The following is a 9729-nucleotide window of genomic DNA, read 5'->3' as shown; positions in this document are numbered from 1 at the left end:
TTATTGACCAAGAATAGTTCTAGGTCATGTCTACATAGTTCTCGAACCCGTAGGGTCCGCACGCTTAAGGTTTCGACGACAGTTTTATTATGAGTTTATGAGTTTTGATGTACTAAAGGAGTTCGGAGTCCCGGATGAGATCGGGGACATGACGAGGAGTCTCGAAATGGTCGAGACGTAAAGATCGATATATTGGACGACTATATTCAGAGTTCGGAAAGGTTCCGAGTGATTCGGATATTTTTCGGAGTACCGGTGAGTTACGGGAATTCGCCGGGGAGTATATGGGCCTTATTGGGCCATACCGGAATAGAGGAGAGAGGCCGAAAGGAAGGAGGCGCGCAGCCCCCCTCTGGTCCGAATTGGACAAGGGGTGCGGCCCCCTTTTCCTTCCTCCTCTCCCCCTCTTTCCCCTTCTCCTACTCCAACAAGGAAGGAGGGAGTCCTACTCCCGGTGGGAGTAGGACTCCCCTTGGCGCGCCCCCTCCTAGGCCGGACGCCCCCTCCCCCCTTGCTCCTTTATATACGGGGGCAGGGGGGCACCTCTAGGCACAACAACAAGTTGATCTTCGTGATCGTTCCTTAGCCGTGTGCGGTGCCCCCCTCCACCATATTCCACCTCGGTCATATCGTTGCGGTGCTTAGGCGAAGCCCTGCGTCGGTAGAACATCATCATCGTCACCACACCGTCGTGCTGATGGAACTCATCCCCGACACTTTGCTGGATCGGAGTCCAGGGATCGTCATCGAGCTGAACGTGTGCTGAACTCGGAGGTGCCGTACGTTCGGTGCTTGGATCGGTCGGGTCGTGAAGACGTATGACTACATCAACCGCGTTGTCATAACGCTTCCGCTTACGGTCTACGAGGGTACGTGGACAACACTCTCCCCTCTCGTTGCTATGCATCACCATGATCTTGCGTGTGCGTAGGAATTTTTTTGAAATTACTACGTTCCCCTACAGTCTTAATATCCCTTAGTTTTTATTAGGACCCCGCTGCCACGGGAGGGTAGGACAAAAGATGTAATGCAAGTTCTTTTCCATAAGCACGTATGACTATATTCGAAATACATGCCTATATTACATTCATGAATTGGAGCTAGTTCTGTGTCACCCTATGTTATAACTGTTGCATGACGAATACCATCCGACATAATTATCCATCATTGATCCATTGCCTACGAGCTCGTTTCATATTGATCTTTGCTTAGTTACTTCTCCGTTGCAACTGTTATGATTGCTACAAAATTGCTACTGTTACCGTTACTTCCATACTACTTTACTACTAAATATTTTGCTATAGATATTAAGTCTTTCAGGTGTGGTTGAATTGACAACTCAGCTGCTAATACTTGAGAATATTCTTTGGCTCCCCTTGTGTCGAATCAATAAATTTGGGTTGAATACTCTACCCTCCAAAACTGTTGTGATCCCCTATATTTGTGGGTTATCAGTGCAACAGTGGAGGGTTTTGATTATTTCATTATCTAGAAAATATTTTATTTCAAGAATGTGTACCATTATGTGTTTTTTTGCAAAGAGGACTCATATCTATTCTAAAAGTTTATCAGAAAAACAAAGCACCCCCAACATAAAAAATACTGCATTGAGGGCCCTGGACCACTGAACGACCACTATCATCGTCAGAACGAGCCGTTGATTTATGTCACCGCTCCCATATTGGAAGATAGGAAATCTTTGTGCACTTGCCCCTAAGGACTAGCACCCCAGGGATGCAGTTTTCGCCTTTCCCCAGATGTCTTTCTTTCCCCTCTTGCAAGGCCACTAGGGCAAAGCCTTTCTCCCCTCAATATCCGCTGACAAGCCCATGGATTCGCCTCCCCTCTGTCTGCTGCTCTGGAGGTCGGTGATGGAGAGGGGAATCCTGGAGCCTCGGCTCTGGCTAGTAGATAGGTCGGGATTTTTAGTCTTCGCAAGGGCGGCACTTCTTTTTTGAGTCAGTCTTTCGGGCTCCGATTGTTCTCAAATTCATCCATCAGGACAGATTAGACTAAGCTCCAGCTTAGATTCCTTTCAGCCTCTTTGGCAGCTAGGTTAGAGTTTCACGTTGTGCATACACACATGGGAAATTTGGTGTGAGATTATTTAGATTGATTCAGTCAAGTTCTGTATGTCTTATTGTAGGAACTTGAAGTATGTCTAGAGGGGGGGTGATTAGACTACTTGACCGATTAAAAACTTAACCTTTTCCCAATTTTAGAGTTTGGCATATTTTAACAATCTTTGGACAAGTCAAACAATCATCACACAAATCAAGCAAGCATGCAAAGAGTATATAGGCAGCGGAAATTAAAGCATGCAACTTGCAAGAAAGTAAAGGGAAGGGTTTGGAGGATTCAAACGTAGTTGGAGACACGGATGTTTTTGGCGTGGTTCCGATAGGTGGTGCTATCGTACATCCACGTTGATGGAGACTTCAACCCACGAAGGGTAACGGTTGCGCGAGTCCACGGAGGGCTCCACCCAAGAAGGGTCCACGAAGAAGCAACCTTGTCTATCCCATCATGGCCGTCGCCCACGAAGGACTTGCCTCACTAGCGGTAGATCTTCACGAAGTAGGCGATCTCCTTGCCCTTACAAACTTCTTGGTTCAACTCCACAATCTTTGTCGGAGGCTCCCAAGTGACACCTAGCCAATCTAGGAGACACCACTCTCCAAGAAGTAACAAATGGTGCGTTGATGATGAACTCCTTGCTCTTGTGCTTCAAATGATAGTCTCCCCAACACTCAACTCTCTCTCATATGATTTGGATCTGGTGGAAAGAAGATTTGAGTGGAAAGCAACTTGGGGAAGGCTAGAGATCAAGATTCATATGGTAGGAATGGAATATCTTGGCCTCAACACATGAGTAGGTGGTTCTCTCTCAGAACTGGTAAGTTGGAAGTGTAGGTTTGTTCTGATGGCTCTCTCCACGAATGAAGAGGAGGTGGAGGGGTATATATAGCCTCCACACAAAATCTAACCATTACACACAATTTACCAATCTCGGTGGGACCGAATCAACAAACTCGGTCAGACCGACTTAGTAAACCTAGTGACCGTTAGGATTTTCGGTGGGACCGAAATGCAACTCGGTAGGACCGATATGGTTAGGGTTAGGGCATAACATAATCTCGGTGAGACCGATTACACAAACTCGGTAAGACCGATTTTGGTAATTAGCTAACCAGAGAGTTGGTCAGGTAAACTCGGTGGGACCGATTTGCTCTTTTCGGTGAGACCGAAATGTTACAAAAGGGAAACAGAGAGTTTACATTGCAATCTCGGTGGGACCTATCGCTCACTTCGGTTAGACCGAAACGTTACGAAGGGAAACAGAGAGATTACAATCCCATCTCGGTGAGACCGAGATCCCTATCGGTGAGACCGATTTGCCTAGGGTTTGTGGCAGTGGCTATGACATCTGAACTCGGTGGCGCCGGATAGAAAGAATCAGTGTGACCGATTTTGGCTTTAGGTTTAGGTCATATGAGGATGTGAGAAAGTAGTTGAGGGTTTTGGAGCATATCACTAAGCACATGAAGCAAGAGGCTCATTAAGCAACACCTCATCCCTCCTTGATAGTATTGGCTTTTCCTATAGACTCAATGTGATCTTGGATCACTGAAATATAAAATGTAGAGTCTTGAGCTTTTGAGCTTGAGCCAATCCTTTGTCCTTGATATTTTGAGGGATCCACTTTCATCATCCATGCCATGCCATTCATTGAGCTTTCCTGAAATATATGTCTTGGAATAGCATTAGCTCAATGAGCTATATGTTGTTATGAATTACCAAAACCACCTAGGGATAGTTGCACTTTCAATCTCCCCCTTTTTGGTAATTGATGACAACATATAGATCAAAGCTTCGACAATAAATTATAAGATTGAAAAACATCGTCGCTTTGAGAAGTATGTGATAAGCAAGAGCTCCCCCTAAATTTGTGCATAGTTTAAGATTTGCTTTGGACTGCAAATGCACAAGGAATTAGGCTCATGGGTTACTCTTCCATGTCACATACATCTTGGTGGAGCGCTCAAAATAATAAAGATTGAATACATGCACTCATCACCAAACAAAGTGAATGATCATATAAGGATAGGTAAGATAATAACATATAATCAAGCATAAGCGTAGCTTGTGATCAAACACATGATCATCAATGTCTCATAGGTAATGCATAGTATCTCAAGCGATCAAAAAGCAAACAAGTTCAACCAAGAAGACAAGAGAGAACAAAAAAACAGCAAATCTCTCTCTCGAAGCCTATGATCTATACATTTTTCTCCCCCTTTGGCAACAAGTTACCAAAAAGTTCATAGAAAATGCATAGGACTATATCGTCTCTCAGGCTTGGTCTTCCGTTGCTGGTGTAGAGATGGCTCCTTGGACGAAGACTTTAGTTGATGTAGACGGAGCTGGAGGAGTTGGTGCTGGAGCTGGTTGCCCTGGAGCTGTAGGAGCTGTAGCTGGTGCAGATGATGTGGCTCTTGTGTCTGTTACAGGCACTGCAGCTGACCTCTGAGCTCTAGGCACTCTGGCAAATGCATCTGTGGTTGTCTTGCCCTTCCTCTCCTGCATGTCATCCTGAAGCTGTTCCACAACAGACTGAATCTCAGTTACTTTGACATCAAGATCATAGAATTTTTGTTCCATGATTCTTTCCAGGCTCTCCTGGTTTTGAGTTAGGGTGGCCAACCCCTTCTCAATCCTCAGTGTTGATGCTATCAAGTAACCAAGCTGCTCCTGTTTGTTCTTCAAGAAATACTCAGATGCCTCCTCTTGAGTTGGCATCTTGGCAGCCTTCTCTTTCCTTGCCTTCTCCCTCTTCTCTTGAGCTTGCACTGATGATGGATCATTCTCATTGATGACAACTTGATTGTCCTCAAAGTCTGGATAGAGAGGAAAATGTTCCTTATCCAAGTGATATTTTCGTGTGCCCATCTTTGAGTTAATCAACTCCTGAATCTATGGGGCATATCCACAACTTCTCTTCTGATCTGCTGCAGTCCTCTTAATGGTTTCTACCATAAGGCTCATGACTTTGAATTTCTGGGGCACATCAAAAATGTGAAGCATGTTAATTGCATGCCCTCTTATCATGTTGTAGTCACCTGATTTGGGCAAAAGAGTGTGCCTTAAGACCCAGTTGATCGTAGGCAGCCCTGACAGAAGAAAATGGACCGACCCAAACGAGAAAGTCTCAAGGGCTTTGTCTGGGATCTCTTTGTACATATGTGACATAGAATTGTGCCCCATCTTCTTCTTGGCATATACATCCAATTCATCTTCACTCTCCTTTGGGGCTTTGATCAGACTTGCCCATTCCTCTATGGTTGACTGGTATCTTGTTCCTTCAGACATCCAAACTATCCTGCCATCTGGATAGAAATGTGCTGTGGAGTAGAATTGCATAATGAGTTCATCATTCCAGTTTGTGAGCTTCTGCCCAACAAAATTTGCAACTCCACAAGCAATGAAACTGTCTTGCACTCCAGGATAGTGTTCTTCATTTTCCTTCATGTAGGTCCAGTCGACCCACCTCATATCACACACTATGGGCTTCTTATCCAACAAGATTGTCTCATAGAAGTCCTGCTGCTCCTTGGTGTGGAACCTGTAATCTACAGCAGTCCTCCTCCTGGTGGCATATGGATCAGACAATCTCCATAGCCTCAACCCTGAGTCTTTCCTGATCTTCATGTTCTCAGCCACAGGATGAGCATCATTGTGGTCTGGAATCTTGGGTTTGAGCTTTCTTAGGATCTGCCCATCTTCATCTTCCTCAGCAGCAACCTCAGGCATTGGGGCCTTGTTCTTCTCTGCTACTGGTATACTCCTGGTATTTCTCTTTGGTGCAATCTTGGGCTTGGAGGCAGCTTTGGGTGCTTCTTTGGGCTTGGATGTTGCAGCCCCTGACTTTATAGCATCACCCATAAGCTTATGTGCCTTTGGTGCTGGTGCAGCAACCTCTTCTTCCTCTTCCATCATGGAAGGTTGACCAACAACTCTGGCCATGGTCTTCTTGACCCTTTCCTTCCTTTTCTTTCCTTCTGCAGCTGGCTCTTTGGGATCAGGCATTTCAGATACTTGAGTTGATCCTCTGGCTTTGGACATTGGCTGTCTTCCTGCTGGCCTTTTGATCTTCATGCCTGGCTTTATGTTCTTTGCTGAGCCACTCCTTCTTGAGCACTACCTTCTTGGAAGTAGCCTCATCTTCTGCTGCCACATAGTCCTCATCCTCTGAGTCTGAGGTTCTCTTCCTTCTTGCTCTTGTGGCTGCTTTGGGCAAGTTGCTAGGAGTACTTCTGCTGCCTTCATCTGAAGAACTTGAGGGACTAGTGCCCTCACTCATGTGAATCTGCTCTTCTTCCCTGTTCTGACTGTCACTTTGGTCTCACATGCTGCAAATCACTGACTGCTAACCCTGTGAATAGTTATAGCTGAGACAGAATGGATGAGCATCACAAAATGCAGAGATTTTTGCAAAAGAATGATTCAAAAACTTAGTTTTAGTTTCCACAGAAAGCACTTCGGATCTACCGATTTTCAAACTCGGTGATACCGAAGCAGTTTTGGAACCTAAACTAGTGATCTCGGTCAGACCGAGTCACAGTTCGGTGGCACCGAGACTGCTAGGGTTTCACAAAGTTCTAAAATCGGTCACACCGATTTGTAATTCTCGGTCAGACCGAGACTTACTAGTGCAATGGCGTTAGCCAAATCGGTGGGACCGAGTTTTTCAACCCGGTGGGTCTGAGATGGTTTCGGCGGAAACCTAACCCTAAATTTTCGAATCGCATCTATTCTAAGGATCACATTGACTGGATAGGAGTGTCTCAATCGTGGAAAGATGCAATACGAACACAATGTGCTGAGAATCAGATGAGGAAAGCACTGTGATCGAGTTCATACCCTAGTTCGGCGGTGAACTCGCTACGGCGGCAACGGCGGAGAAGAAATCCGTTGACGGCGGCGGAGACCAGCGACAGGAGGCGGCTGGCGACGAAGTCGACGATCCGTAGACCTAGTAGGCAGAGCGAGCTACGCGCGGGCGAAGGGGTTTGGAGGAATTTCCAAATTTTTGCCCATGACTATATATAACCCGACACTGTCGGTGTGACCGAGTTGAACAACTCGGTGGCACCGAGATGCATAACTGTTAATAGTTACAGCAACTTGGTGTGACCGAAAAGTTCATATCGGTTGCACCGAGATTGAATCGAGATTGAAAACCTAGATCGACTTAGTGATCTTGGTGGGACCGAAATGGAGGAATCGGTCAGACCGAGAATCACAAAGAAGTTTTGGAAGTTTAAGTCTATGACGAATCGGGGACTCCAAGTGCTCCTCACACAGAGTGGTTCGAATCTGACTTGATAAAATTTTGTGATGTAGCATGAATAGATTTTGAGACGAGATAAGCATAGATAGCTAGAGAAGGTTCTTAGGCATTCTTGTCCATCCACTTGGCCAAATAAAAGGAAACCAATCAATCAAAACAACGAGTGGATGTCCTCGAATGAGTAAAATATGCAACCAGCATGCTCACACAATAAAGTGACAAATGAAATATGTGGCAAAGCATGCACAACCAATTCTAGCATCTATCAAACAATTGGCGATGACTAGGTCATCTATATATGAGTATATTGACTTAGGAGTCAAATGAGAACATTTGATCATAGGTCATACTCATCGTTTAAGCTCAAGTGGGGTTACCACTTTTCCATAATGTAATGATGTGTTCACACCATTAGAGTTGCTTTGACTCAATTCTTAGAGTTAAGCTCCCCCTAGATGTGAGATCCCCCCTTAGAGGGATGAACTAACCTTGGGTTTTGTCGATGATGACTTCATGTAGGTGTTGAAGATGTGAATGCTCAAAGTTGATGTAGATCTTTTGGAGCAATCCTTTGGAGTGAGTTGCACTTTCAACATACCTACATGGGTTAGTCCCACAAGGAACAAAACAAGACTATCCATAGACATAGAGTGATGCACACACAAGATGATGTCCATGAAATCATTTGGTTACCTTGTCCCTTGCCTTACCAACATGAGGGTTTGTGACTCCTTGAACTAGTGCAAGATGTGGAAGTTGATTGGACTTGCTCTTGCCGTAATGATATGATTGAAGAATGTTGGCGGAGTCACCCTCAAGAACTCTCTAGTTATTCTTCTTCGGGATCCACATCATCTTGATGGGAATCCTTGGAGTTATGGTTGTACTTGATGAAGTAGAACTTGACGTAGTCTTGGGAACCCACTTGACCAAGGCCTTAGGTGCTTCTTCAAATGCAACAATCTCCTCTTGAAGCTTGTCCTTGCCTTTATGGTCTTGTGGTGGAAGATCATCTTGAGCTTGTGTTCCCTTGAAAGAAGTAGGATCATACTTCTCTTGTTGACGAACAAACTTCGTCTTGGGGTAATGATCTTCTTCCCACTCAACTCCATTGGCATTGAACTTTCGTTCAAAACCAACACCTTGATTCTTCCGGTGCCTTCCTTGCTTGCGTACAATTTCCTCGAATTGCTTACTCCCGGCAAGACTCTTGTATACACCTTTCTCTATAATTCCCTTCAATAAGCTATTTTCTTGCTCAAGTGTAACTTGGCTAAGAGAATCATTAGTGGAATCAAGAGAACTACTATAAGCAACAATATTTGATTTAGCATTGTTATTGCTACTACTAGAGGAAGAATCTTTCTTGTTCTTGTTACTAGACTTGACTTGAGACATGTAAGTAGATAAGAGTAAACGCTTGGCAATATAAGAAGAACTTTTCTTGCGAAGATCATCATTGATTGCCTTTAAGAACTCATGCTCTTGCTCAAGATTGAGCTTTTCAAAGCGTAACTTCTCATGAGCCCTTAAAAGTTCTCGATGATTTTCGAAGATAGTTTCATGAGCTAACTTAAGAGTGTTTAGTTCTTTAGTTAGAAGCTCAGTCTTCTCCTTATCATTGTCATTCATTTTATCTTGTTTAGCATGATTAATTGACGTTCCATCATAGTATTCATCACTAGAGTTGTCAATAAGTAAATCATCATCACCTAGCAAGTCATCTTCATCACTATTGAAATCAACATACTCGGGATGTGTTACCTTTGGACCTTTGGCCATGAAGCATCTTCCAATTCCTTCATTTGGTGAGTCAAATATGTCGTAGGAGTTGGTTGTCACGAGTGCTAGACCGGCAACACCTTCATCTTGAGTATGTTCGGAGTCGGAGTGATAGCTTCTCTCGGAGTGATGTTCAGAGTCGGAACCGGATACCCATTCACCAACATGAGCTTGATGTCTTCGTTTTGTGTAGCTCTTTGATGACTTGTCCTTCCTTTCCGAATCTTTGCTTCTCCGTGAGGGTCTTCGTTCATAACGATCATCTCTACTCCTTCTCTCTCTTGGTGGTGATTCTTCTCTTCTACTTCTTCTTTTTGGAGAATCTTCTCTTCTTTTGTAGGGTGTCGTACACTCATTGGAATAGTGTCCGGGTCTCCCACAATTGTAGCAGTTGCGCTCTCGACTGGAAGATCTCTTGTCATTGTAGGACCTTGACTTAGAGCTTCTTTCTTTGCTTCTACTCTTGTAGAATTTGTTGAAATTCTTCACCATTAAGCTCAATTCTTCATTGAAGGTTTGTTTCTCACTTGATGATGTGGGGGCTTCACATGAGGCTTTGTAAGCACCACTTGACTTGTTGTGAAGTTCCTCCTTAT

Source organism: Triticum aestivum, chromosome 4B (genome assembly GCF_018294505.1).
Source record: "Triticum aestivum cultivar Chinese Spring chromosome 4B, IWGSC CS RefSeq v2.1, whole genome shotgun sequence".
Lineage (NCBI taxonomy): Eukaryota > Viridiplantae > Streptophyta > Magnoliopsida > Poales > Poaceae > Triticum > Triticum aestivum.
Note: the sequence above shows the minus strand (reverse complement) of the source record.